Raw genomic sequence first — 26,598 nt, forward strand, 5'->3', positions numbered from 1 at the left:
CAGCAAGAATACTGTATTAAGGAGAGTAATACAGTATTAAGTGCTCTCTTGGCTGGCACACAGACAGCACTAAACACTAAGATGGTGTTGTCTGCAGGGGGTTAGTGAAGGTGGCCAGGTGCCCTTTTAACACACACACACACACACACACACACACACACACACACACACACACACACACACACACACACACACACACACACACACACACACACACACACACACAGACACACAGACACACAGACACACAGACAGACAGACAGACAGACAGACAGTAGGTTTTTTCCTTCTCTGTAACCGGAGGACACACCGGTATGGCGGAAAGGAAATTCCAGAGAGAGGATCACGAACAGAACAGAGCTCTTAGTCTATAGTGAGAACTTAATGAGGTGCAAGGCACTCTGTAGGGATCGAAAGACTGAGCTCAAGATATGTGAACAGCTGAATCTTGTCGTCATGACATTACTAAGACACTGCTTGTATCTCTGTAACCAATGGTGAGATTGAGATATTCACCTGTAAATCAGAGAAATAAAGATGGACGTTGTACGACAGCAATATGACAGCTAGCACATTTGTTGATTGTATAGTCAACTACTACCAGTGTCAGCTACTACCAGTGCCCGTTCAATAACAGAGATCTTTCTAAAAATAATTATCCTCGCCTGATTTCCTTATCTCAATCGTTCATATCCTCCTGAGCCTCTCCCTACACATAACATACTACAGTGCTGTGTTTGGGCTCAGTGTGTGAGACTGACTGACAGGCTGGTCTGAGCAGAACAGAACTCATGAATATAGAGTAGCAGTAACAGCAGCATCCCCAACAGCAGCAGCCACTGGCCCGGTATTATAGCATGATGCATATCTTTTTGCAAAAGAGATGCTTATTAAACAAAAGGTTTTTAACTAGGAAAGTCAGTTAAGAACAAATTCTTATTTACAACGACAGCCCACCCCGGCCAAACCGGGATGACGCTGGGACAATTGTGCGCCGCCCTATGGGACTCCAATCACGGCTGGGTGTGATAAGCCTGGAATCAAACCGGGGACTGTAGTGACACCTCTTGCTTAGACCGATGCGCCACTCGGGAGCCCTATAAACTGATACCAGGTTGTATTTAATTATGCACTGCAGACCTCATCTGAACTCAAAGTCAGAGGGACTCTCTCATAAATAGAATGAGATTCTACTAATATGTTCTCTACCCAAACTGTCTACACTACAGTAACACTCAAACTATATTTAAAATGCTGTGTGTTTTGACAATATTAATTTACTGGAGAGGGAGGAAGACTAAAGAGAAGTGACAACCACATTCTTAAAGTATATTACTTGATTAATTTGATTGAGTGGCCAAGGTTTAGGTTTCTATCCTCGGGCATTGTCATCACTCCATTCATTTGTCAACAGATATAGAATAGGGCAGATTTCAAAGGCAGCGAGGAGCGAGGTCTGGGCAGGTGCAGCTGGGGCTCTGAGCAGAGCAGGGACATAAGTGACATTCCTGTCACATGAGACAAGCCACCTGCTCCGATTCTCACACTTCAGGCTGCATTCCGGCACCACTGCAACACCAACAAGCCGCAGCACTGAGGCTGGATTCTCTCTAGGTTGGAACGACACACACATAAGGACTTCCATATCAATGTAGCATGGTAAAACTACTGCTCGGTTGGTGCAAGGTAAAACTGGGAGTGGATATAATTAGGCCCATTTCCTTTCAACATTGAACGACACAGAGGCCGAGACAGGGACAGACAGACACATACACACATTGGCCGTTTGCTCTATTCTTGTTCAGTACAGACAGGTCGGCTCTCCCTTGTCTAGCCTGTCAAACATCGCCACGGTGACAGAGCTGTCACTCCGCTGAGGCTGTGCTCTAATTAGCCTGCCGGAAACACACACACACTCAGTGGGCCCGCTGGGAGGGGGATCCCTGTGCCAGATGGTGGAACGTCCCTCCCGAGCAGAGTCAGCACCTGCCTGCCTTGTACCACACCCTACCCGTCCCCTCTCGCTCGCACGCACGCACACACACACAATTACTGAACACCCTCCAACTAACCCTGCCCCCCATTACACCACCACCTCACTGGGGTGAATGAGTGCAGGACCAATTTAGCCTCTGTGTGGGTGTACATGTGCATAAGTGTGACCGACTGACTGATCTTTGCCCTACATGCTCCCTAATAGATTGCTGTGAAAATGTATATTTCAGTCTTTTGGGGCCAACTCACATGGAAGTGACATATTTTCTTTCAGATATGCAACAGTCACAATTATATAAATGTTGAACCTGACTGTTCAAGTGGGCAAGTGTTTGACACAAATGTCTTCAGATAAAAGCACACCATCCATTAAATTGAGTGCAGGTGTAATGTTGTATAATGTCGTGAAGTAATTGTTGTATTGTATTGAGTGCAGGTATACAGGTGTGATGATCTGTGTTATGGGCTGTCTTAATCTACGAGATTGCAGACAGAAGGCTGCAGTGTGTTTGTGCAGTAGCATATCAGGCTAAATGTATCTTCACTCTCAATGGGAGCTTTCAGTTTTACGGGCAGCTTCATGGTTTCAGACTGCGTATTTGAGGTTTGCCCTTGCCCTCAATACAATCTCTCTTCCTCTCCTTCCAGCCCTCCTTATTCTCGCCTTCCTTTCTCTCTCTCATCATCCTCCTCTCGTCCTTCCTCTTTTCTTCTTAGCTCATTATCGCCCTTTATAACCGGACCACCCTGTATCTAACTGTGTTTGGTGGGCACTGACATGGCTCTGACCAAAATCACCTAAAATACCACAAAAACATTGTCTGAGATGTTTAATTTCTATACAAGACAAGTATTCGTCCTACATTAGCTGAAGGAGTCATGATGAAATATATTTGACTGAGGTACCACTGACAGCACGCCAGTCTCTACCCGTCTCCCGCCTTAGTGGCGCCAGGGCTAGAGTTGCCATGGTAACGTCACGTGGGCACACAAGGAGGAAAGGTCAAGAGACGGTGGCAAGAGGATGTCAGCTTGCGAAATCCTGAGGACTTACAAATCACCAGCCTCTTCCCTCTCCTCTCACTCTGTCTCTCTCTGTCTGCCTCCTGTGCTCTAGGCCTATATTTGACTGCATTATATTTGACTGCATCTATATCTACTGTTGTCTGGCTTGGGTTCACTCTTTCTCTCTCTCCAGGAGTTTGTGAGGAGAATATACTGTATCTTACCACGTTCTCAGTGAAATTACACTACATGAAGTCCATAACTTGCTTGTAACAGATGACATTCATATTCTGACTATCTCTGAAACTCACATAAATAATACCTTTGATGATACAGTGGTTATAACATCTACTGAAAACGGAGGCGGTGTTGCTGTCTACATTCAGAACCACATTCCTGTAAAGCTTAGAGACGATCTAATGTTAAACACTGTTGAAATAATATGGCTACAGGTTCATCTGCCTCACCTAAAGCCCATTCTTGAGGGAAGCTGCTATAGACCACCAAGTGCTAACAGTCAGTATCTGGATAACGTGTGTGAAATGCTTGATAATACTGTATGTGATATCAACAGAGAAGTATATTTTCTGAGTGAATTAAATATTGACTGGCTATCATCAAGCTACCCACTCAGGAAAAAGCTGCAAATTGTAACCAGTGCCTGCAAACTTGATCAGGTTGTCAGTCAACCTGCCCGGGTAGTTACAAACAGCAGAGGAATTAAATCAACATGTATTGATCATATTTTTACTAACACTGCAGATATTTGCTTTAAAGCAGTATCCATATCTATAGGATGTAGTGATCACAATATAATAGCCATATCTATGAAAACCAAAGTTCTAATATAGTGTATAAGAGGTCATACAAGACTACGTTTTTGCCGGTCTGTGGTGTATAATAAGGAGCAACCAGACGCTGCACTTGAAGCATTTATGAAATTACTTATTCAGGTTACTAATAAGCCCGCATCCATTAGGAAAATGACTGTAAAAACTGTTAAATCCCTTTGGATTTATGGGGAATTTAAAAATTGTATGGTTGAAGAGGGGTGAAGCAAAAGGTATGGCAATTAATTCTGGCAGCCCAACTGATTGGCAAAAATACTGCAAATTAAGAAATCATGTGACTAAACTAAATAAAAAGAAACTACATGACGAAACAAAGATAAATTATATAAAGAATGATAGTAAAAAGACTTCAGTGCAGCTTTTGACATTATCGATCATAGTCTGCTGCTGGAAAAACGTATGTGTTATGGCTTTACACCCCCTGCTATAAATGTGGAGAAAGAGTTACTTGTCTAACAGAAAACAGAGGCTGTTCTTTAATGGAAGCCTCTCAAATATCATCCAGTTAGAATCAGGAAGTCCCCAGGGTAGCTGTTTAGGCCCCTTGCTTTTTTCAATTTTTAATAATGACATGCCACTGACTTTGAGTAAAGCCAGAGTGTCTATGTATGCGGATGACTTAACACTATACATGTCAGCTACTACAGCGACTGAAATGACTGCAACACTCATCAAAGAGCTGAGTGGTTGGCAAGGAATAAGATAGCCCTAAATATTTCTAAAACTAAAAGCATTGTATTTGGAACAAAACTTTTTGTAATAATTTTGTAATAAATAATGTGGAAATTGAGCAAGTTGAGATGACTAAAGTGCTTGGAGTAACCCTAGATTGTAAACTGTCATGGTCAAAACATATTGATGCTCTAGTAGCTAAGATGGGAAGAAGTCTGTCTATAATAAAGCAATGCTCTGCCTTTTACACTATTAACAAGGCAGGTCCTACAGGCCATAGTTTTGTCACAGCTTGACTACTGTTCAGTCATGTGGTCAGGTAGCACAAAAAAAGGACTTGACTACTGTTCAGTCGTGTGGTCAAAAAACGACTTAGGAAAATTGTAATTGGCTCAGAACAGGGCAGCACGTCTGGCCCCTGGATGTACACAGAAAGCTAATATTAATAATATGCATGTCAATCTCTACTGGCTGAAAGTGGAGGATAGATTGACTTCATCACTACTTTTATTTATGAGAGGTATTGACATGTTGAATGCACCGAGCTGTTTGTCTAAACTACTGGCACACAGCTCGGACACTCATGCATACCCCCCAAGACATGCCACAAGAGGTCTCTTCACAGTCCCCAAGTCCAGAACAGACTATGGGAGGCACACAGTACTACATAGAGCCATGACTACATGGAACTTTATTCCACATCAAGTAACTGACGCTAGCAGTAAAATTAGATTTAAGAAACAGATTAAAAAAACACTGTGAAGCAACAAACATTGGCACAGACACATGCATACACACACACACACACACCCACACACACAATAACATACGCACTATACATACTAGAGATCGACCGATTATGATTTTTCAACGCCGATATCGATTATTGGAGGACCAAAAAAAAGCTGATACCGATTAATCGGACGATTAAATATTCCCACTTAAGAAGTTTTAGGTTGTAGTTATTATGGGAATTATAGGACTATTTCTCTCTATACCGTTTGAATTTCATATAACTTTGACTTTTGGATATTATTATAGGCACGATAGTATTGCCAGCCTAATCTCGGGAGTTGATAGGCTTAAAGTCATAAACAGCTCTGTGCTTCAAGCATTGCAAAGAGCTGATGGCAAACGCAGAAAAGTGCTTGTTTGAATGAACCCTTACGAGCCTGCTGCTGCCCACCACCGCTCAGTCAGACTGCTCTGTCAAATATCAAATCATAGACTTAATTATAATAATATTAAAACACACAGAAATACGAGCCTTAGGTCATTAATATGGTCAAATCTGGAAACTATCATTTCTAACAAACCGTTTATTCTTTCAGTGAAATATGGAACCGTTCCATATTTTATTGAACTGGTGGCAAACCTAAGTCTAAATATTGCTGTTACATTGCACAATCTTCAATGTTATGTCATAATTATGTAAAATTATGGCAAATTAATTACGGTCTTTGTTAGGAAGAAATGGTCTTCACACAGTTCGCAACGAGCCAGGTGGCCCAAACTGCTGCATACTGTATGCGCTTTTGTCAAATCATCACCCATTTGGCGAAGTAGGCTGTGATTCGATGATAAATTAACAGGCACCGCATTGATTATATGCAACGCAGGACAACCATGTGTAGTTAACTAGTGATTATGTTAATATTGATTGCTTTTTATAAGATTATGCTTGCTAGCAACTCACTTTGGCTCTTTGCTGCACTCGCGTAACAGGTAGTCAGCCTGCCACGCAGTCGCCTCGTGGATTGCAATGTAATTGGCCATAATCGGCGTCCAAAATTGCTGATTAATCAGTCGACCTCTAATACATACACATGTATTTAGTACTGTAGATATGTGGTAGCGGTGGAGTAGGGGCCTGAGGGCACACAGTGTGTTGTGAAATCTGTGAATGTATTGTAATGTTTTAAAATTGTATAAACCGCCTTAATTTTGCTGGACCCCAGGAAGAGTAAAAGGGATCCATAAGAAATACAAATACAAACAATGGGATTCATTTTGCTCAATAGAAAACGATAACCAACTCATCGCAGTGCTGCCACAAAAATGGAAGTGGCAATTACTTTAAAGAAAAAGTTATGAGTTAGTATGTTTGCCACCAATAAAATGTATAAATGGCTTAAAATTACTAATTTAAATTGTAAAATGTATCAGTTTCCCTATGACAACTATACCGCATAAAATTCAAGATAGTTGGGAACAGGATTTCGATGTCCCAATACCATGGCATCGGGTTTATGAACTCATATACAAAATAACAAGTTCAGACATTATATAAAATTCTCGATACAAAAATAATGCTCAGTATATGGGGCATTAAACAGTCAGAGCAGTTTAGACTGCCATGTGGAAACAGAATCAATAGAGCATCTTTTAAGTACTGTTCATCAGTGGCTTGTTTTTGGAGTGTGGTCCAGGAGTGGTTATGTCATAATATCAGGGCAAGGTTGGACCCACAAACTGTATTGTTGGGGGTTTTGGAGGACCACTGTCAGTCAATAAAATTGTGCTCTTGGGTCATTTTTTTAATTTTGGGGGCAATTTCGGCAGAAATATTTCAGATGGGGAGGTTCAAGACCCTGCCAGCATCTCAGGTCGCCCCCACTGACCAGAGCACCCACTGATGGGAGCAGCCATTTGTATTGTCTTTTTATTGTATTGTTGATGTTTTAATAAAAAATAACAATGTGATTCATTTCACGGAAAAAACACAGCTCAGCTCGGTCAAATCTCCATGGGCTGTTTTCAGTCTATACTTGGGTGCATTTAATACAATTTCCTCAATGCAGCATCACAGGTGTCAGGCCTCCAGGGCCCTGTGTATTTAATGTACTATGCCAGTCCCGTGACACTGCTGGCATAGGGGTATGGCAGGAATGCAGAAGTTCCTGATAACACATCATCCACTTCCAGCTAAACTACAGTCAGGTTCTCACGAAGCTGCTGCAGATGAGAGCCTGCAGCAATACCTCAGTATTGTACTCTAAAAGCTTCTTTGTAGGCCACTCCCTCTGAGAAATAAGACTTCAGACACACACACACACACACACGTAATGAACAAGCCTAAGGGACAACAAATACAAAGTTTGGGACGTTTCGGAAGTAAAGTTTTTTCCTGGTGCAATCTGTCATGTTGGCTCTGTAGTTGTCCATAGGGAATTCCCAGCCTGATCATTTCAGGTGTAACAAATAAGCTCTCTGATAAAAAAAAAGTATTGTTTATTGCAGAGGACTAAAATAATTAAAGGACTACATTTAAACTGTATCGAACAGATAGAAGACACGTTGCTATCAAGTAAACCAATACATTTTCGGTAAGGAACCCAATTACAGATGAAGACACTGAAAGTTTACTGGAGTTGCCTGTGACATTGACAGAATGCTATATGTCTCTACCGATACGATATTAGGACTACTGAGACAGCCCTGTCTGTGTGCAGTGTAGACCTGACACTTATTCAGACCTCATATAATGGATGCCTTCACGAGTGCTGCTTTGAATGGGGCTTTATAGGCTTTTACAACAGTCTCACAGATTGTCACAGAAAGAAAAACATGAAGAGTGAACAGTGAAGAGTTTATTTTGAAATGTGTTATAAATATCTACATTGAATATATTATGAATATTTTACACATCATACAGTGTTTGATTTTACAAATAAGTGGCCTCCCTCACTGGGAATAACAGTAAGAGAGGATAGTTAGGTGAGTTTAGGTCATCGACTATAGCCCTAGTCTGTAAAACAGCTTCATTAGGAATAAGAGAAAATGATCTTGGGCCATAGACGATAGATCAGTAGCAGAGGATCTGCCTGGGTTCCTGCCAGGATAGGAGAGGAAACTACTAGGACATACTGATCTCTCTGAGGCTTACCGAACTGTACAGTCTGCTATCCAGACTACTATCCGTATGTAACTTCACCTTCCAGAAAGAGGAACTATCCTCAAACATGGCTTTTCTGTGAGACTGTTGTACACACACGTGGCGTCTCGCAAAATTGCATTCAAAGCAATAGTCATAAAGAAGGCCTACGGTACTGTCATTTTCAGGGGTTGTTTCGGAAAGGCAATTTCTGTGTTCTAGATGTCTATCATGTTTATTGGAGGTGGTGTTGTAAATGTTGATTTGCCTGTTTGCATAGAAGCCTGATTTGTTCACCTACAATCTTGTTCACCCTCAAATTGTTACATTCTTTGAAACCAATATACAGTAGCGGAATGCAGAACTCAAATCCAGATGAGATTTGAGAAGAGTTTACTATATGTACTGTATGTAATGCAGCTCTGTGAGGACTGTGTTTTTTGGGGGGTATGAATCATACACTGCCAGTCCTAAATGGTCTTTTGGGACACCTTACACACACACCAGAGGAGGCTGATGGGAGGAATATAGGAGGACAGGCTTATTGTAATGGCTGGAATGAATTAAATGGAACAAACGTGGTTTCCATCCAGATATGTTTGATACCGTTCCAGTTACTCCATTTCAGCCATTACAATGAGCCCGTCCTTCTATAGCTCATCCCACCAGCCTCCTCTGACACACACACACACACACACACACACACACACACACACACATATTCTTTCTCCACACACACGCAAAACAAAACAGCCCATCAGCTTGCAGACCTACTTCATTTTCCAATCCCCACCAGGGACCCATGGATCTCCAGCCCCACGCTTCTATTTCCGACACTCTGGAACTAGGCTAAGAGGAGGATGGGAAAAGAGACCCATTTAGCAACCAGAGTGAAGTGTAGTGTGTGTGTGTCTGTCTGTCTTTGTCTGTGTGTCTGCAGAGAGAAGTGTGTAAAAGGGAAGAGAGTTGAAGAAGGAGAGGATAGAGGGGGGAGAGAGGTGGATACATCAGGTCAGGCAGAACTCAAAACCTCTCTTGCCAAGCCTATATTTCCATAGTGTGTGTAACGCTACTCCTCGTGGTAATATCTTACTTCCCCTTTCACTCAATATTCCTTATTCTCCCTCAGCTGCTCTTTGAGTGAGCTGCTCTGTCTGTGAGCTCTAGATGGAAGTAATTAATTCTCCCCACTGTTACAAGGGTTACGTTCCAAATGGCACCCTATTCCCCATACATTGCACTACTGTTGACCAGGGCCCACATGGCTCTGGTCAAAAGTATTGCACTATATAGGGAATAGGGTGCCAATTGGGAGGCAACCAGGCAGGGTGGTGGTGAACCACTGCTTCTGTACGCTCTGCTCTGCTGACGAGGGTCAATCCTGCTTCATGTGTCACCACAAGGATCAATATAAATAGGCACAGCTCTGGGAAAAACAGAAAGGGAGTTCTCTCTCTGGGACACACAGTAAGTGTGTGTTTTTCCCCCCCGTCTGTCTGTGCGTGTGTGGAGGTGTATGTGGTGGAGAGAGAGAAAGTGCATGCATGTGTATGTGTGATTGGGGAAAGCCAGGGCCACAGCAGAGGCAGAGAAAGGGCTGGTTGACCACAAATATGTCCGACTGCAGCCGGCCCGGCGGGCGCTCTCCTCCCACTGGCTCGCCTTGCGGCTAGCGCCACTCTGCTCTAACAGACCGCAGGGGACGCTCTCTTTTTCCATGTGAGTGTGCCCAATGTGTATTTGTGTGGTGTGTTTCTATGTGTGTGTCTCTATTAATATTTTCTATGTGAATATGTATGCGAGTGTGTCCAATGTCCTTTAGGGTCAAGCTGAATCACAGCCCTCTAATAACTATGACCTAATTTGTTTCCTAACTAACTAGGGAGGAAAACAGCCCAGATGAAAATTGAGCTCTATTGACACTCCAGAAGGATGCTTGACTAGGGGTCTGAAACACACTAAAGCAGTGGCCATCTGAGAGGTGAAGCCAGACAATTTTACAGCAAAATAATCTGTCTCTATTTATATTCAGCGTCATGTGGCTGGGCAAACATCTGATTCATCAAGGCACTGGCATCTAGGCTTTCTGTCGCCACTGCTGGGTCTCTCGGTCTGTCTATGTGGCTGTGTACCTCTCCTGTTGACTCTCTGAAACAGCAAACAACATGACTGCGTGACTCACATTGAAGGTGAGGTAGAAAGAGGTGGGGTGAGAAGAGGGGGCAGAGAGAGAGAGAGAGAGAGAGAGAGAGAGAGAGAGACAAAGATATAAAGAAAGAAATAGGGAAGAGGAGAGAGAGAGAGAGAGAGACTGATAGAGAGAGAGAGAGAGATGTACATGAATCTTAACAATATAGAGAATTTTGACTTTGCAGCTGGCCCATCTAGCGTTAACCACTCAGTTCTGGCTCCAGGGCAAGACTCATGAAAATAAACGTGAACAGGGAGAGAAACATGCATGCACAGTCATTGTACAACATTCTTAATGCAGTCGCGGAAAAACATACCTTTGAAAGCAGTTTTAATGTCCATCGTTGAAAGAGGAGAATCACAACTTTTAACTTCTCAACTTCCAAAAATGAGTGAATTGCTTTTAGCAGCGTTGTGGTTTATGCACATTAGCGCTCGCTAATAGCGTTGAATGCATATGGGAAACCGGGGCTAAATGTTACAAGAATCAAGACTAACAGGTAGGCCTACATTATATTCATAGTACATGATCCTTGACTTGCGTGCCAGTGGAACGTTTTTTGGGGGATAATCAAGTCATCTACATGTTGCTAACTAGAAACAAGATCATGTTTAGAGTTTGTGATCTAGCTAATGATTAGGCTAATGGGGTAAATGCTGACAGACCTATGCTTGAGCCTATTTATTTATAGCCACTATGCTGCATCAGTTGGGCTACAGTAGGTGATAATGCTTATTGCTAAATAGCACACCTGTCTGATAATATGGACCAATATGTTATTGGGTTCATTTCTAGAGTTTTTCATAAAAATACAAAAAATTATGTGAACGTAATTTTATTTTCATTTATTTTGGAGTTAAGTGTCCTTTTAAATAGTCACCAGAACTGACCTTCTCACAGTCATTCTACAAAAAAAATGTTTAGGTCCCTCCTCGACCTGTAATATGCTGTGATATAGAATGTGCTTATGTCAGTATATATTGTTCAGGCTAGTATATCATCGCACCCCGGTGCGCCCCCGAACTAGGGACCCCCCCACACCACCTCCCAAAATAACCATTGTTACCAACCATTCAGCACCACTGTCCTGGTCAAACACTCTCCGTGCTCGCTTTCTAAATCATGCAACCGCTCCCTGAATTAACTCTGGCCGCATCCCGCTGTGTGTGTCAGCGTGTGATGTACAACCAGTCGACCACACTGACAGCTACCATACAGCATACCTGTCTCTCGGCACATGTGAAATTGAAAAGTCCCGTTGGTGGTAATCCTCTGCTTTTTACATAACACAGCAAGGCAAAGGGATTAGAGTCATTATGTAGTGATTTTTAATGACATTTCATCCCGCTCTCTCTCTTTCATTTATCTGTCTCTCATCCCTCTATTTCTTCTCTCTCTCTCCCTCTCTCATGGGTGGGGATCCACTAAGGGGTCAATGAAACTGACTAGCAGCATAATTAGCTCACACACTAAGCGGCCCGCGTAGTTTAATTGGGGGCATGTACACACAAAGGGTTTCTTGGTATGCTTCTCTAATTACACAAGGTTTCCAAGAAAGGGGCATAGTAATGTCTAATGGTAGCGCTATTACACTACACCATGATAACTGGTTGTGCCATACAGAATGTACAGATATTACACTACACCAGATAACTGGTTGAGAGAGTGTACTGAACTCCCTGAACCACCCAACCCCATCCCTTCTTCTCTTTGATTCCAACATGACTGAGCAGTGAAGCAGAACAATCAATACCCTTTTCAAACAGAATAGGAAGGAAGGCTATCTCCAGCCTTCCCTCTCTGGAGATGAAAAAGTCTCTCTCTCTCTCTCTCTCTCTCTCTCTCTCTCTCTCTCTCTCTCTCTCTCTCTCTCTCTCTCTCTCTCTCTCTCTCTCTCTCTCTCTCTCTCTCTCTCTCTCTCTCTCTCTCTCTCTCTCTCTCTCTCTCTCTCTCTCTCTCTCTCTCTCTCTCTCTCTCTCTCTCTCTCTCTCTCTCTCTCTCTCTCTCTCTCTCTCTCTCTCTCTCTCTCTCTCTCTCTCTCTCTCTCTCTCTCTCTCTCTCTCTCTCTCTCTCTCTCTCTCTCACAACTGGAGTTCTAAGTGTTGGGTTATGTAGATAACCTAACCCAACGGTGCAGAACAGAGAATACACTATGAACCTGTCAGGAAAATATGAGTTCAGAAGGCAGCCATTTTGTCTACTCCTTTCTTTGGCACGCCTGCATGAGTAGTGATAGTAATACACCTCAGCTGCAACACTGGGCTGATAGAAGAAGGAGAGTAAAGCAGTATAGCTAGCTAATAATGGCTGCTGAATGGAGAAGGGGCTTTCTGCTAGCGCTGGATCTCACAGGCTGCGTCTCAAATGGAACCCTATAGCATTCTATTTTTGACCATGGCAAGTAGTGCATTATATAGGGAATATACAGGCACAATCTCACATCACACAACATCTGTCATATCTCCACTTAAAGTCCTGCAAAGTGCCTTCATGTACCACCTTTACATAATGCTAGGAAAAGCCTAAACGATGATGCCTAGCTATCCATTGCTGATTTAACCATAGGGTACACATCTTTCAATATGGCTGCCAACAGGATTGTTCTGACATTGATACAACTCTTTCAAAAATAGGTGGAATATGCCTAATGATAATTTAAAAAATATATTATAGTTATGCAGATAGCAAAACCAATTTAGCCAGGTTTACAAAATATATAATATTTGTAAAACATTACCAAAATTGTTTAAAAAGCGTCAAAATTACTATTCAGCAAAAGTACAATTGCTAAATAGATGGATTTCTTTCTAAATACCAATTGCATAACTTCAATTATGTTTGACAACTAGCCACTGAACTAACGGCTACACAATTATTAGGTAACATATAGTACTTCATTAAATAACTTGAAAGGTTGAAGGTTATAGGGCAACATTTTAAGATCATGATGGTCAGGGACAGAAGAGCATATAATCACCAATGTTCCCTTTAAGAGACAATGTGTTCACCTAAATCTCTGTGTTAAAACCAGTTAAGCATTAGGGGGCGCTATTATATTTTTGGGATGAAAAACGTTCCCGTTTTAAACAAGATATTTTGTCACGAAAAGATGTTCGACTATGCATATAATTGACAGCTTTGGATAGAAAAGCTGCATTTTTTGAAACCGCCTCATGCCAATGATTCCTTATATGGCTGTGAATGAGCTACGAATGAGCTTACGTTTTCCACGTATTCCCCAAGGTGTCTACAGCATTGTGACGTCTTTTTACGCATATCCATTGAAGAATAGCTGCAAGGGACCATATATAGCAAGTGGTCACATGGTGTCTCCCGCAGAAAATCTTGCGTAAAATACTGAGGTAGCCATTTTTCCAATCGCTTCTTATGAGAAACCAATTGCCTCGACGGATATATTATCGAATATATATGTTAAAAACACCTTGAGGATGGATCCTAAACAGCGTTTGCCGTGTTTCTGTCGATATTATGGAGCTAATTTTGAAAAAAGTTTGGCGTTGTAGTGGTAGCATTTTCCGGTCGATTTTTCTCAGCCAAGCATGATGAACAAACGGGAGCTATTTCGCCTACAAAAATAATATTTTTGGAAAAAAGGAACATTTGCTATCTAACTGAGAGTCTCCTGAGTGACTAGTGGTTAGAGTGTCGGCCAGTAACAAGTGACATCAATACGAGTTCATAGCTTTCACTTGGATTCACCTGGTCAGACTACATATCTCATATCACACACATGTCATATATTGTACACTCAGTATACACAGTATCCATGTACAGCTCCATGCTATGATCGATCACAATTCCCTACAGTACACTCCCCAAATACTCCCAATAGGACAATAATGGAATAAATCTGTCACATTTCCCCATACAGCAGATTTACATTAGAAATATGTCCTAATTGCCTATACTCAGTACTGTATGTACAGTATACCCTTTTCTCCTAGTTCTCCCTATAACATCTTAGAATCTCAGCTCCATTATGAGTCCAGGGAGGAAGTTTACTGTATATACAGTGCCTTCTGAAAGTATTCAGAACCCTTGACTTTTTCCACATTTTGTTACGTTACAGCCTTATTCTAAAATGGATATAAAAAAAATTAAATCCTCAGCAGTCTACACACAATACCCCATAATGACAAAGCAAAAACAGGTTTTTAGACATTTGTTGAAAAAACAGAAATATCTTATTTACACAAGTATTCAGACCCTTTGCTATGAGACTCGAAATTGAGCTTGAGTGGCCCAGCCACAGCCCGGACTTGAACCTGATCGAACATCTCTGGAGTGACCTGAAAATAGCTGTGCCGCAACGCTCCCATCCAACCTGACATGCCATGAGAGGATCTGCAGAGAAGAATGGGAGAAACTCCGCAAATACAAGTGTGCCAAGCTTGTAGCGTCATACCCAAGAAAACTCGAGGCTGTAATTGCTGCCAAAGGTGCTTCAACAAAGTAAAGGGTCAGAATACTTATGTAAATGTGATATTTTTATGAACATTTTATTTTTTGCAAACATTTAATTTTTTTAAAACAGTTTTTGCTTTGTTGTTGTGGGGTAGTGTGTGTAGATTGATGAGGGGCATTTAAAAAAAAACAGTTTTAGAATAAGGCTGTAATTTGGAATGTGGAAAAAGTCAAGGGGTCTGAATATTTTCCAAAGGCATATGAGTGACTGTCATAAAAGACTTTCCCATCCATAACCTATTTCCCGAACACATTTCCTGAATTCCCTGCAGAGCTAAATGAAGGGGATGTTGGCCTGCTGTGAGTGAGGGGTGTGTACTGTGGGTGAAGGGGGTGTACTGTGAAGGACAATCCAACATGTAATGGCCATTTCCTGGATGTTTATGGCTGTCATGCACATGGCCAATTCACAACATGAGCTCTTCCTCCTACCAGGCCGGCAACAATGGCTACTACACCCATAACCCCATGTCATCCACAAATCTTTCCTCCTCTTCCTCATCTTCAATATCCTCCCCATCAACAATGGCAACTACCCCAATTACACATGTCATCTACACATCCTCATTTTCGAGACACAGATACTGGACTGGAGACTGAGAACTATTTTCAGACTACTCCATTGCACTCTTTTTTTGGGGAGAGTTCAGCCAAGGCTCTCAAATCCATTTATTTTTTTCATTCCTTATGAATAATATATGCATCTAATTTCTTCTCTGGGTGATTTAATACACCACTCTGTGACTGAGATAGAGACCCAAATGTGTATTTTAATAATAAAAACGTATGACAAACGATCTCTGAGACTTTCTCTGCTTAATTTAATTTCATCCTCCACTAGCCTTGTCCTTATAAGTCATGAGTCAGCATTGGTAAGAGCCCCAGATTAGTGGGGTTAATAGTGGGTTAACTGCCTTGTTCAGGGGCAGAACAACAGATTTTTACCTCGTCAGCTTGGGGATTCAATCCACCAACCTTTCGGTTACTGGCCCAACGCTCTAACCACTAGGCTACCTGCCGCCCCCGGAATTAAAGTTTTGCGTAATTGGTCAGCTGCTCAATTAAGTTTTGGTCCATATGTGTTATTGCTGGGATCAAGAGATGCTAGAACAAGGAGCAGAACCGGAATCCGCTCTCTTTGCAAGTTACGGGCTGAATGTCCCCTCCCCTTCTGAAATTCGAATCGTGATTTGTCCAAATAACCAGAAAAACCCAAACACCAGAACAACTTCTGCTCGTTATCCCATGAATCACATTCCTTCCCGACAGATTCTATGGTACCAGTTATGTTTGCGTAGATCTGTCCATAAGAGATTATTCACTTGCTTACCCTCATATACACTGTACATATTAGCTGGATGTTTTTACTAGTTATGCTACCTAGCTCCACATGCTCAAGACCAGCCACAGTCTCAAACATACAATTCCTTCCATATATGTCAGATGAATTCCACTGTCACCACTACATTAATGCAGATGAGTGTAACCTCTAATGTACAAATAACCTCTAATGTGCAGATGCTTCATTCCATATAAGTCAAGATGAATACCATTGTTGAGTACTTTAATTTAGGTGAGCGTATATTCACATTTCTGTAAGGTGATGCTTATTAGTGAGATGCCCTATGAAGATTTGCTTGGATCAAAGGGCAAGGTGGTGAGGAAGTTATTTAATTATGAAGTGGGTGTTAGATGATGGCGTAGTAAAACAAAACAACACAGTCCTGTTTCCTCATTCCTCTCCACCACGTCTGCATTCCTGCTCTGCTCTGTCTTCATTAAGGGACAGGGATGGACACACACACACACCCTGGTGCAACAACACGCTGCAGAAACAACACCGGAAACCCAGCCTGTTAGTCCACTCCTAGTCCTAACCCTAACGCTCCTTTACATACCTGCAAACACACACACACACACCTGCACACTGCGCTCACGCACACACACAACCCTGGGCGTTGAGGTGGAACCACCCACACAAACACATGCACACATACACCCTGGTGCAACAACACGCTGCAGAAACAACACCAGAAACCCAGCCTGTTAGTCCACTCCTAGTCCTAACCCTAACGCTCCTTTACATACCTGCATACACACTCACACACACACACACACCTCGGACCATTGATTATTTACTCTATCACACGTGAATGAGAGTAAAATATTATATATTTTCCTCCAGAAGAAAGAATGGCACCCAAATGACACCTTATTCCCTTTATAGTGCACTACCATTGGCGAGATAAAGGATATAGGGTGTCATTTGGGATCCAGCCCCAGTTAACACAGAGCTGCTGTAAATAAGCAGAGTAAATGTTATTGTAGCCGTAGTGGAGGGCTTCCAGGAGTTGCTTTAAGGGGAGAGTTAATATAGCTGTAAACTGTGGGTCAGTGGGAGCGGGGGTCTGGTTTCCGGCCGACAACAGGCCCTATGTGTATCTTTGCCCCTGGGATCACAAACCAAACCAGGATGGAGGCTGAGGCTGCTGCAGCTGGGGTGCTATATATCTGATTGTAAATTCTGTGTAAATCCTATCACCGCAGTCCCATCTAATCTAATCTACGAGGCATTGATGTCACAGACAAATATCCATTCCAATCTGATCATTTCCGGAATAGTGTGCTGTATTGTTATTAACTGTGGTTTATTCTGATCTCTTCCTCTGTTCTATATACAGTTCTGTACATCAAACCCCAAAAGTGTGTATTAATCTCCCGGTGAGGGGAAACGCACACACTCTCACACACACACACATCCTCTCACAGTGAGTGTGCCTCTAATGCATGTGTCAGCAGCCGGAACCAAAGCTCTGATAGGCATTTGAATATGACCTTCACAGAAGAGCTGTTGTCTCCAAAAACACTGGGTTTCATTTCCCCTTGGATGGGTGTGTGTGTGTGTGTGCGCGCCTGTGTGTGTGTGTGTGTGTGTGTGTGTGCGCGTGTGAGTGCGTGTGTGCATGTGTGTGGAAATGTCACATTTTTGGATCTACATGGGGACATGACACAGGGTGAATGGCAGTCTTTGACACGCCTCCTCACAGCCATACTGCTCTACCACTACACCCTCTGTGTGGATCGGCCCCACTATGAGACTCGAGTGTAGAAAATACCTTGATCAAAGCGACCACTGTGAAAATAGTGGGGAAGGGCAGAAGGGGAACTGAAGGGTGGTAGGAACTAGCAATGAGATAAGACGAGATTAGATGAGATCGGTTTGAATTATCGGTTTAAACATGCATTTATTTTGCAACTTTTAAAGTGCAAAAACTGAATGCAGGGAGTAAAATGACTGAGTAAAGAGCAAATTCAATTTCTGTAATATGGGGGAGTGAGTTGTTATTTGACATGGAGGCATCATCATCATAACACAGGAGCTTGTGAAGTGTTCAGAGCACCTTTAAATCCCTCTCTCCTATACTTTCTGTAATGCTCTGGTGTCTTTCTGTACCTCTGTGAGGGAGTTTCAGGTCTTCCAGGTAAACACAGTTGAATCCCTTCAAATAATGAGAGGCACAGCTGTTATAAATTGTTTTTAAAAAACACTTTATTTAACTAGGCAAGTCAGTTAAGAACAAATTCTTATTTTTGGCCTTAGAACAGTGGGTTCCAGGACAACAGATTTGTACCATGTCAGCTCGGGGATATGAACTTGCAAACTTTCGGCTACTAGTCCAACGCTCTAACCACTAGGCTACCCTGCCGCCCCAGGGCTAGTGATAAGGGAATCATTAACTACAGCATGAGAGAGAGTAATCCTGCTGCTTATGGAACAGTTTGGAGGTTTGACTGGGACAGTCCCTAGCTCTTAAAGGCTTGGATAGTACCGACATACTATCTTAAAAGCCCATTCCCTAACACTAAAAACCAAGAAGATGGCAGCTCCACCACTTGGTTTGCTGTGAAACTGAAGGACGGGGCTGCAGATACGTAAGCACAACTTTCAAATTCATACTGAAGGCTGGGATATTTCCCTCTCTATGATGCGTTTTGTTGCCATCCAGAGTGAACAAACCATGGTGGTGTCCTTCCAGTACTGCCGTTTCCTGTCCACCACACCAATCCTTATACCTGAGAACTATAATCTAAAGACAAACCATATAAGTGGAAGGGACAACACCCTCTCCTCCCTCTCCTTATTTCCACTTAGGTCCATTCCTCATCTCTCCCTTTGTGGGACTGTTAGAACAGGCTTCAGAAGTGGCCACAAATGACATGGAACATAGACAGGGGGACTGATTATGACAACTGGGTTCCTTTCGGAAGGACTCTGTGGTAATGTGTCATGTTGAGATTAATAGAAAAGGTGTTGATTAGAGCCCTGACAACATGATCAAACAGATTGGTCTCTTACTACTCATTATCTGTATCCTGTTGTAAGAAAACAAGGCTTATTTTGAAACAATCCCTTTGTACTCAACCTCATCCAAATCCTATTGACAGTGAGCTCTACCCATCACCACAGTTAAAGTACACTGAACAAAAATACAAACACAACATGCAAAGGATTAGTCCCACGTCTCATGAGCTGAAAAAAAAGTTATCAGAAATGTTCCATACATACAAAAAGCATATTTCTCTCAACTTTTGTGACTTTTGTTTACAACCCTGTCAGTAAGCATTTCTCCTTTGCCAAGATAATCCATCCACCTGGCATGTGTGACATATCAAGAAGCATGATCATTACACAGGTGCTCCTTGTGCTGGGGAAAATAAAAAAAAACTCTAAAATGTGCAGTTTTGTCACAGAACACAATGCCACAGATGTTTCAAGTTGAGGGAGCGTTTAATTGGCATGCTGACGGCAAGAATGTCCACCAGAGCTGTTGCCAGATAATTTTATGTTAATTTCTCTACCATAAGCTACCTCCTACGTCATTATAGAGAATTAGGCAGTACGTCCAACTGGCCTCACAACCGCAGACCAACCAAGACCTCCACATCCGGCTTCTTCACCTGTAGGATCATCTGAGACCAGCCACCCAGACAGCTGATGAAACTTTGAGTTTGCATAACAGTCAGACACTGTCTCAGGGAAGCTCATCTGTGTGCTCGTCGTCCTCACCAGGGTGCAGTTCGGCGTCGTAACTGACTTCAGCAAATGCTCACCTTCGATGGCCACTGGCACACTGGAGAAGTGTGCTCTTCACGGATGAATCCCGGTTTCAACTGAACCGGGCAGATGGCAGACGTGTGGGAGAGCGTTTTTCCGATGTCAACGTAGTGAAAAGACTTCCCCATGGTGGCAGTGGGGTTATGGTATGAGAAGGCATAAGCTTCGGACAACGAACACAATAACATTTTATCGATAGCAATTCGATTGCACAGAGATACCGTGACGAGATCCTGTGGCCCATTAAGGTGCCATTCAGGTGCATGATAACGCACGGCCTCATGGGATGGTCTGGATTTACGTGTATGACAGCGTATTCCAGTTCCCGCCAATATCCGGCTACTTCGCACAGCCATTGAAGAGGAGTGGGACAACATTCCACAGGCTACAATCAACTGCCTGAACAACTCTATGCGAAGGAGATGTGTGGCGCTGCATGAAGCAAATGGTGGTCACACCAGATACTGACTAGTTTCCTGATCCACGCCCTCCACGCACTCCACCAATCAGGCCCTTATGGTAGAGTGGCTAGACGGAAGCCTCTCCTCAGTAAAAGGCAAATGACAGCCTGCTTAGAGTTTGCCAAAAGGCACCTAAAGGACTCTCAGACCATGAGAAATAAGATTGGAGAGACCTGAAAATAGCTGTGCAGCAACACTCCCCATCCAACCTGACAGAGCTTGAGAGGATCTGCAGAGAAGAATGGGAGAAACTCCGGAAATACATGTGTGCCAAGCTTGTAGCGTCATACCCGAGAAGACTCGAGGCTGTAATCGCTGACAAAGCTGCTTCAACAAAGTACTGAGTAAAGGGTCAGAATACTTATGTACATTTTATTTTTAATTAAAAAAATGTATACATTTGCTAAAATGTAAAAAAAAAAAAAATCTGTCTTTGCTTCGTTATTATGGGGTATTGTGTGTAGATTGATGAGGGAAAAAAACGATTTAATACATTTTAAAATAAGGCTGTAACCTAACAAAATGTTGAAAAAGTCAAGGGGTCTGAATACTTTCCGAAGGCACTGTAAATATCTACACTAAAATGTTACACCACGTACTACTGGCCTCATTGTTGTGGTGAGGAATGCAAAATACCAGGTCAATGCTAAAATAACACAGACCCATTATTACACCAATGTCCCCCAGAGTCAACCCTCACCCCTCTGTGACCAAAACAAGAGGGCATGAGGTCAGATCATACTTAGGGAGCAAGGGGTGAGGGTGTGACTTGACCACATGAAAGCTTCGGTGGCTGACAGAGGAAGAGGCGGTGTGTAATTCCACTGCTTACTATTACAGACGTTGGCTAAATCGGAGCCCTAAATAACACAGACTGTTTTCCCTCCGCAATGGGAATCGCATGCTAGCAAGTGGGCTTTAACAGAACCCAGGGAAAACCAACTCGGGAAAAGAGCTCTGGCAGGAAATCAAATATTTTATCAAAACACAACTAGGCCTACTGTGTCTACTGTACAGCCTTTCTATCTGATTGTCTACAGTGAAAAAAAGGTGCCTTGGATATCCACTAAGACATATTTTCCACTCAAATCCTATGCATGAAATGATAGATTAACCCAATGTATAAATAGTGTTTCACACAGTATAGTCTGTCACGAGAGACTATATCCCATATAATGGTGATGTACAGTGTGGCTTTTCTTACTCTTAGACCAACTCTGAGAGCCGAGCCACTCCCAGTACCAAGCAGATGGAAAAAACCACTGTGGAGAGAGAAAGAGAGAGAGAGAGAGAGAGAGAGAGAGAGAGAGAGAGAGAGAGAGAGAGAGAGAGAGAGAGAGAGAGAGAGAGAGAGAGAGAGAGAGAGAGAGACAAGTCTATAAACAAAATTACTAGAGCTTTTTTCCATCTCTTTAATGCTTCTGTTGTTGTTTGGGAGCCTTTAATGTGAACACTATAAAAAGGGAGGGAATAAGAGAGGAGGACAGGAGGGAGACGACAGACAACAGCCAAGTCTGATGTGGCGGAGTCGGGGAGGCCTACCCCCAAACTTTAATTTAGTAGCATGACGTCCAATTTGAACAAGGCTTCTTCAGAGATACCAGACTTTGACACTTTGGGTTCTCTGTGACTGTCTATAGAGGAAATCTGAAATAACATATTAGGATCCTCATACGGGAAAATGTCACAAAAAACGTCCTCCATTTTAAGTTGCATGGCACTGAAATAGTTACGTGGTTCCACCTACTTTTTCTATGCTTAGGATTTGGACTATCCAAATGTAGTGCTACTGACAGGAACCTACAGAGCTACATCATGTTATGTGTTCTCTTTGTAATCTCTCTGAGGAGTTTTAAAATGGTGGATCATTTGGCCATGCTAAAATGGAGATGGACACACACAGGAGTAACAGAGCAACGGCCACCCCGCAGCTATGTCTGGGAGAGTGTCTTGCCCAGACCTGTCTCGCCCAGACCCCCCCCCCCCCCACAACAAGAGGAAATACACCCAGAACACAGCATCACCAGCCACACCCCAACCAGCTAAGATCACCCGTAGCAAATCCTGGCCAGACCCTATATAGGCCACCATATCAGACCTATGCCCCTTCTGCCCACCCCATGCCCCCGCACCTACGGCAAGGACCGCAACATGACAGCAGGACATATGCCCAGGCTGTGAGCAGAGCAACAGGCCCAACCCCAACTATTACACCCGCCCAAGCCCCATCCTGTGACCTTAGAGGTATGTATCAGATGCTCAACATGCTCTGCTCACACCTACTGTGATGGAACACAAAGCTTTCACTATCTCATCCTGGAATATACAAGGTCTGAGGTCCTCTGCCTTTGCCCTACAGAGCAGGAACCCAGACTTCATCAAAGAAATTGGAAATACAGACATTGTCATCCTACAAGAAACATGGTATAAAAGGAGATGGTTGCCCTCTAGGTGACAGAGAGCTGGTAGTCCCATCCACCAAACTACAAGGTGTGAAACAGGGAAGAGACTCAGGAGGTATGCTAATTTGGTATAGAGCAGACCTAACCCACTTAATTAAATTAGTCAAAACAGGAACATTTTACATCTGGCTAGAAATTAACAAGGAAATTATCTCAACAGAGAAAGAATAAACTCATGTGTGCTACCTATATTCCCCCAATATGATCCCCATACCCCATAACGATAACAGCTTCTCCATCCTCGAGGGGGAGATAAACAATTTCTAGGCTCAGGGAAATGTACTAGTCTGTGGCGACCTAAATGCCAGAACTGGACAAGAACCCGACACCATCAGCACACATGGGGACAAACACATACCTGGAGGTGACAGCAATATGCCCCCTAGACACAACTACGACAACATAACCAACAAAAACTCCTGTAGCTCTGTTGGATGCTGGGTATGTACATACTCAATGGTAGGCTTTGAGGGGACTCCTATGGTAGATGCACCTATAGCTCATCTCTGTGCAGTAGTATTGTAGACTACTTTATCACTGACCTCAACCCAGAGTATTTTAGAGTGTTCACAGTCAGTCCACTGACAACCCTATCAGATTACAGCAAAATCACACTCTACTTGAACATGTGAACACTATAATAATGAGGCATCAAAGCCAAAGGAATTTAATAATATTAAGAAATGCTATAGACGGAAGGAAAATTGTTTGGAAATCTACCCCACAAAAAATAGGAAACAACAAATTCAATCCCTTCTATAATATCATGGACAAAAGGTTTCACTGTGATGTGTAAACCTGGCAGTAGAAAACCTAAACAGTATATTTGACCTCTCAGTTTCCCTATCAAATCTAAAAATTTCAAGCAGACAACCAAAGACAGATAACAACAATGACAAATGGTTTGATGAAGAATGCAAAACCTAAGAAGAAATTGAGAAACCTATCCAACCAAAAACATAGAGACCCAGAAAACCTGAGCCTACGCCATCACTATGGTGAATCACTAAAACAATAGAGAAAAACACAATGGAAAAGGGAGCAGCACATCAGAAATCAGCTGAATTTAATTGAAGAATCCATAGAATCTAACCACTTCTGGGAAAATTGGGAAACAACAACATGAAGAGTTTATCTATCCAAAACGGATATGTATGGGGTTAACCACTTCTCCAATCCTTTTGGCTCTATAACAAAGAACAAAATAAAAAAAAACATATACATGATCAAATACAAATATTTAAATAAACTATTAAAGACTACCAGAACCCACTGGATTCTCCAATTATATTGAATGAACTACAGCACAAAATCCAAACCCTCCAACCAAAAAAGGCCTGTGGGGTTGATGGCATCCTAAATTAAATGATAAAATATACAGACCACAAATTCCAATTGGCTACACTTAAACTCTTTAACATCATCCTCAGCTCTGGCATCTTTCTGAATATTTGGAACCAAGGACTGATCACCCCAATCCACAAAAGTGAAGACAAATTTGACCCCAATAATAGGATATGCGTCAACAGCAACCTTGGGAAAATCCTCTGCATTATCATTAACAGCAGAAAACAATGTCCTGAGGAAATGTCAAATTGGCTTTTTACCAAATTAGCGTACGACAGACCATGTATTCCCCATGCACACCCTAATTGACAAACAAACAATCAACAACAAAGTCTTCTCATGCTGTGTTGATTAAAAAAAGCTTTCGATTAAATTTGGCATGAGGGTCTGCTATACAAATTGATGGAAAGGGGTGTTGGGGGAAAAACATATGACATTATACAAACAACAAGATCGCGGGTGTAAAATAGGCAAAACAAATAAAAATGATTTCCACAGGGCTGTGGGGTGAGACAGGGATGCAGCTTAAGCCCCAACCTCTTCAACATATTTATCAACTAATTGGTAACGGCACTAGAACAGTCTGCAGCATCCGGTCTCATCCTACTAGAATCTGAAGTCAAATGTCTACTGTTTGCTGATGATCTGGTGCTTCTGTCCCCAACCAAGGAGGGTCTACAGCAGCACCTAGATCTTCTGCACAGACTCTGTTAGACCTGGGCCCTGACAGTAAATCTCATAAAGACAAAAATAATAGTGTTCCAAAAAAGGTCCAGATGCCAGGACCACAAATACAAATTCCATCTAGACACCATTGCACTAGAGCACACAAAAAAATATATACATATCTCGGCCTAATCAGCGCCACAGGTAACTTCCACAAAGGCCTTCAATGCCATCAAAAGGAACATCAAATTCGACATAACAATTAGAATCAGGCAAAAAAATACTTGAATAAGTTATGGAACCCATTGCCCTTTATGGTTGTGAGGTCTGGGATCCGCTCACCAACCAATATGTCACAAAATGGGACAAACACCAAATTGAGACTGCATGAAGAATTCTGCAAAACTAACCTCCGTGTACAACGTAAAACACCAAATAATGCATGCAGAGCAGAATACCGGCAAATGATCAAAATCCAGAAAAGAGACGATAAATTCTACAACCACCTAAAAGGAAGCGATTCCCAAACCTTCCATAACAAAGCCATCACCTACAGAGAAATGAACCTGGTGGAGAGCCTCCTAATCAAGCTGGTCCCGGGGCTCTGTTCACAAACAGACCCCACAGAGCCCCAGGGCAGCAACACAATTAGACCCAACCAAATCATGAGAAAACAAAAAGATAATTACTTGACAAACTTGGAAAGAATATCCAAAAAACAGACAGTACACAGTGGCAGAATACCTGACCCAAAAGCTGCACATCCTAACCTCCTGCCAAATGTATGACCATATTAGAGAAACATATTTCCCTCAGATTACACAGACCTACAAAGAATTTGAAAACAAATCCAATTTTGATAAACTCCCATATCTATTGGGTGAAATATCAGTGTGCAATCACAGCAGAAAGATTTGTGACCTGTTGCCAAAAGGGCAACCAGTGAAGAACAAACACCATTGTAAATACAACCTATATTTATGTTTATTTATTTTCCCTTTTGTACTTTAACTATTTGCACACCATTACAACACTGTAAATATACATAATATGACATTTGAAATGTCTTTATTCTTTTTGTAACTTTTGTGAGTGTAATGTTTACTGTTAATTTTTTATTGTTTATTTCACTTTTGTTTATTATCTATTTCACTTGCATTGGCAATGTAAACATGTTTTCTATTCCAATAAAAACTCTTAAATTGAAATTGAATTGAGAGAGAGAGGGGAGAGAATAGAGAGAAGAGACAGACAGAGAGCGAGAAATACAGTAGTGTTACAGTACAGTAACAGTATGTTGCCACAGCCCAGGCCACTGTAGTCTCTACTGACAGCTGGGTCAGTGAGGACCAGCCACTGAGAACCAGCCAGCAGCCACAGTCACAGGGGTAGACCAGCAACTCCAGGGGTGGCCAGGCAGGAAGAAGCAGAGCCTGTCAGACTGGTTCACCCAGTCCCCTGTGGCTGTCCCAA

The 26,598-nt window shown here is 42.4% G+C and overlaps 1 protein-coding gene across 2 annotated transcripts in view; it reads right to left on the reverse strand.

The window, feature by feature from the left end:
• LOC139418755 (SPNS lysolipid transporter 2, sphingosine-1-phosphate) overlaps window positions 1-26,598 on the reverse strand; it is a 139,463-nt gene that overhangs the window by 97,425 nt on the left and 15,440 nt on the right. The gene's annotated exons all lie outside the window — the stretch shown is intronic.

Source organism: Oncorhynchus clarkii, chromosome 10 (assembly GCF_045791955.1).
Source record: "Oncorhynchus clarkii lewisi isolate Uvic-CL-2024 chromosome 10, UVic_Ocla_1.0, whole genome shotgun sequence".
Taxonomy (NCBI): Eukaryota; Metazoa; Chordata; class Actinopteri; order Salmoniformes; family Salmonidae; genus Oncorhynchus; species Oncorhynchus clarkii.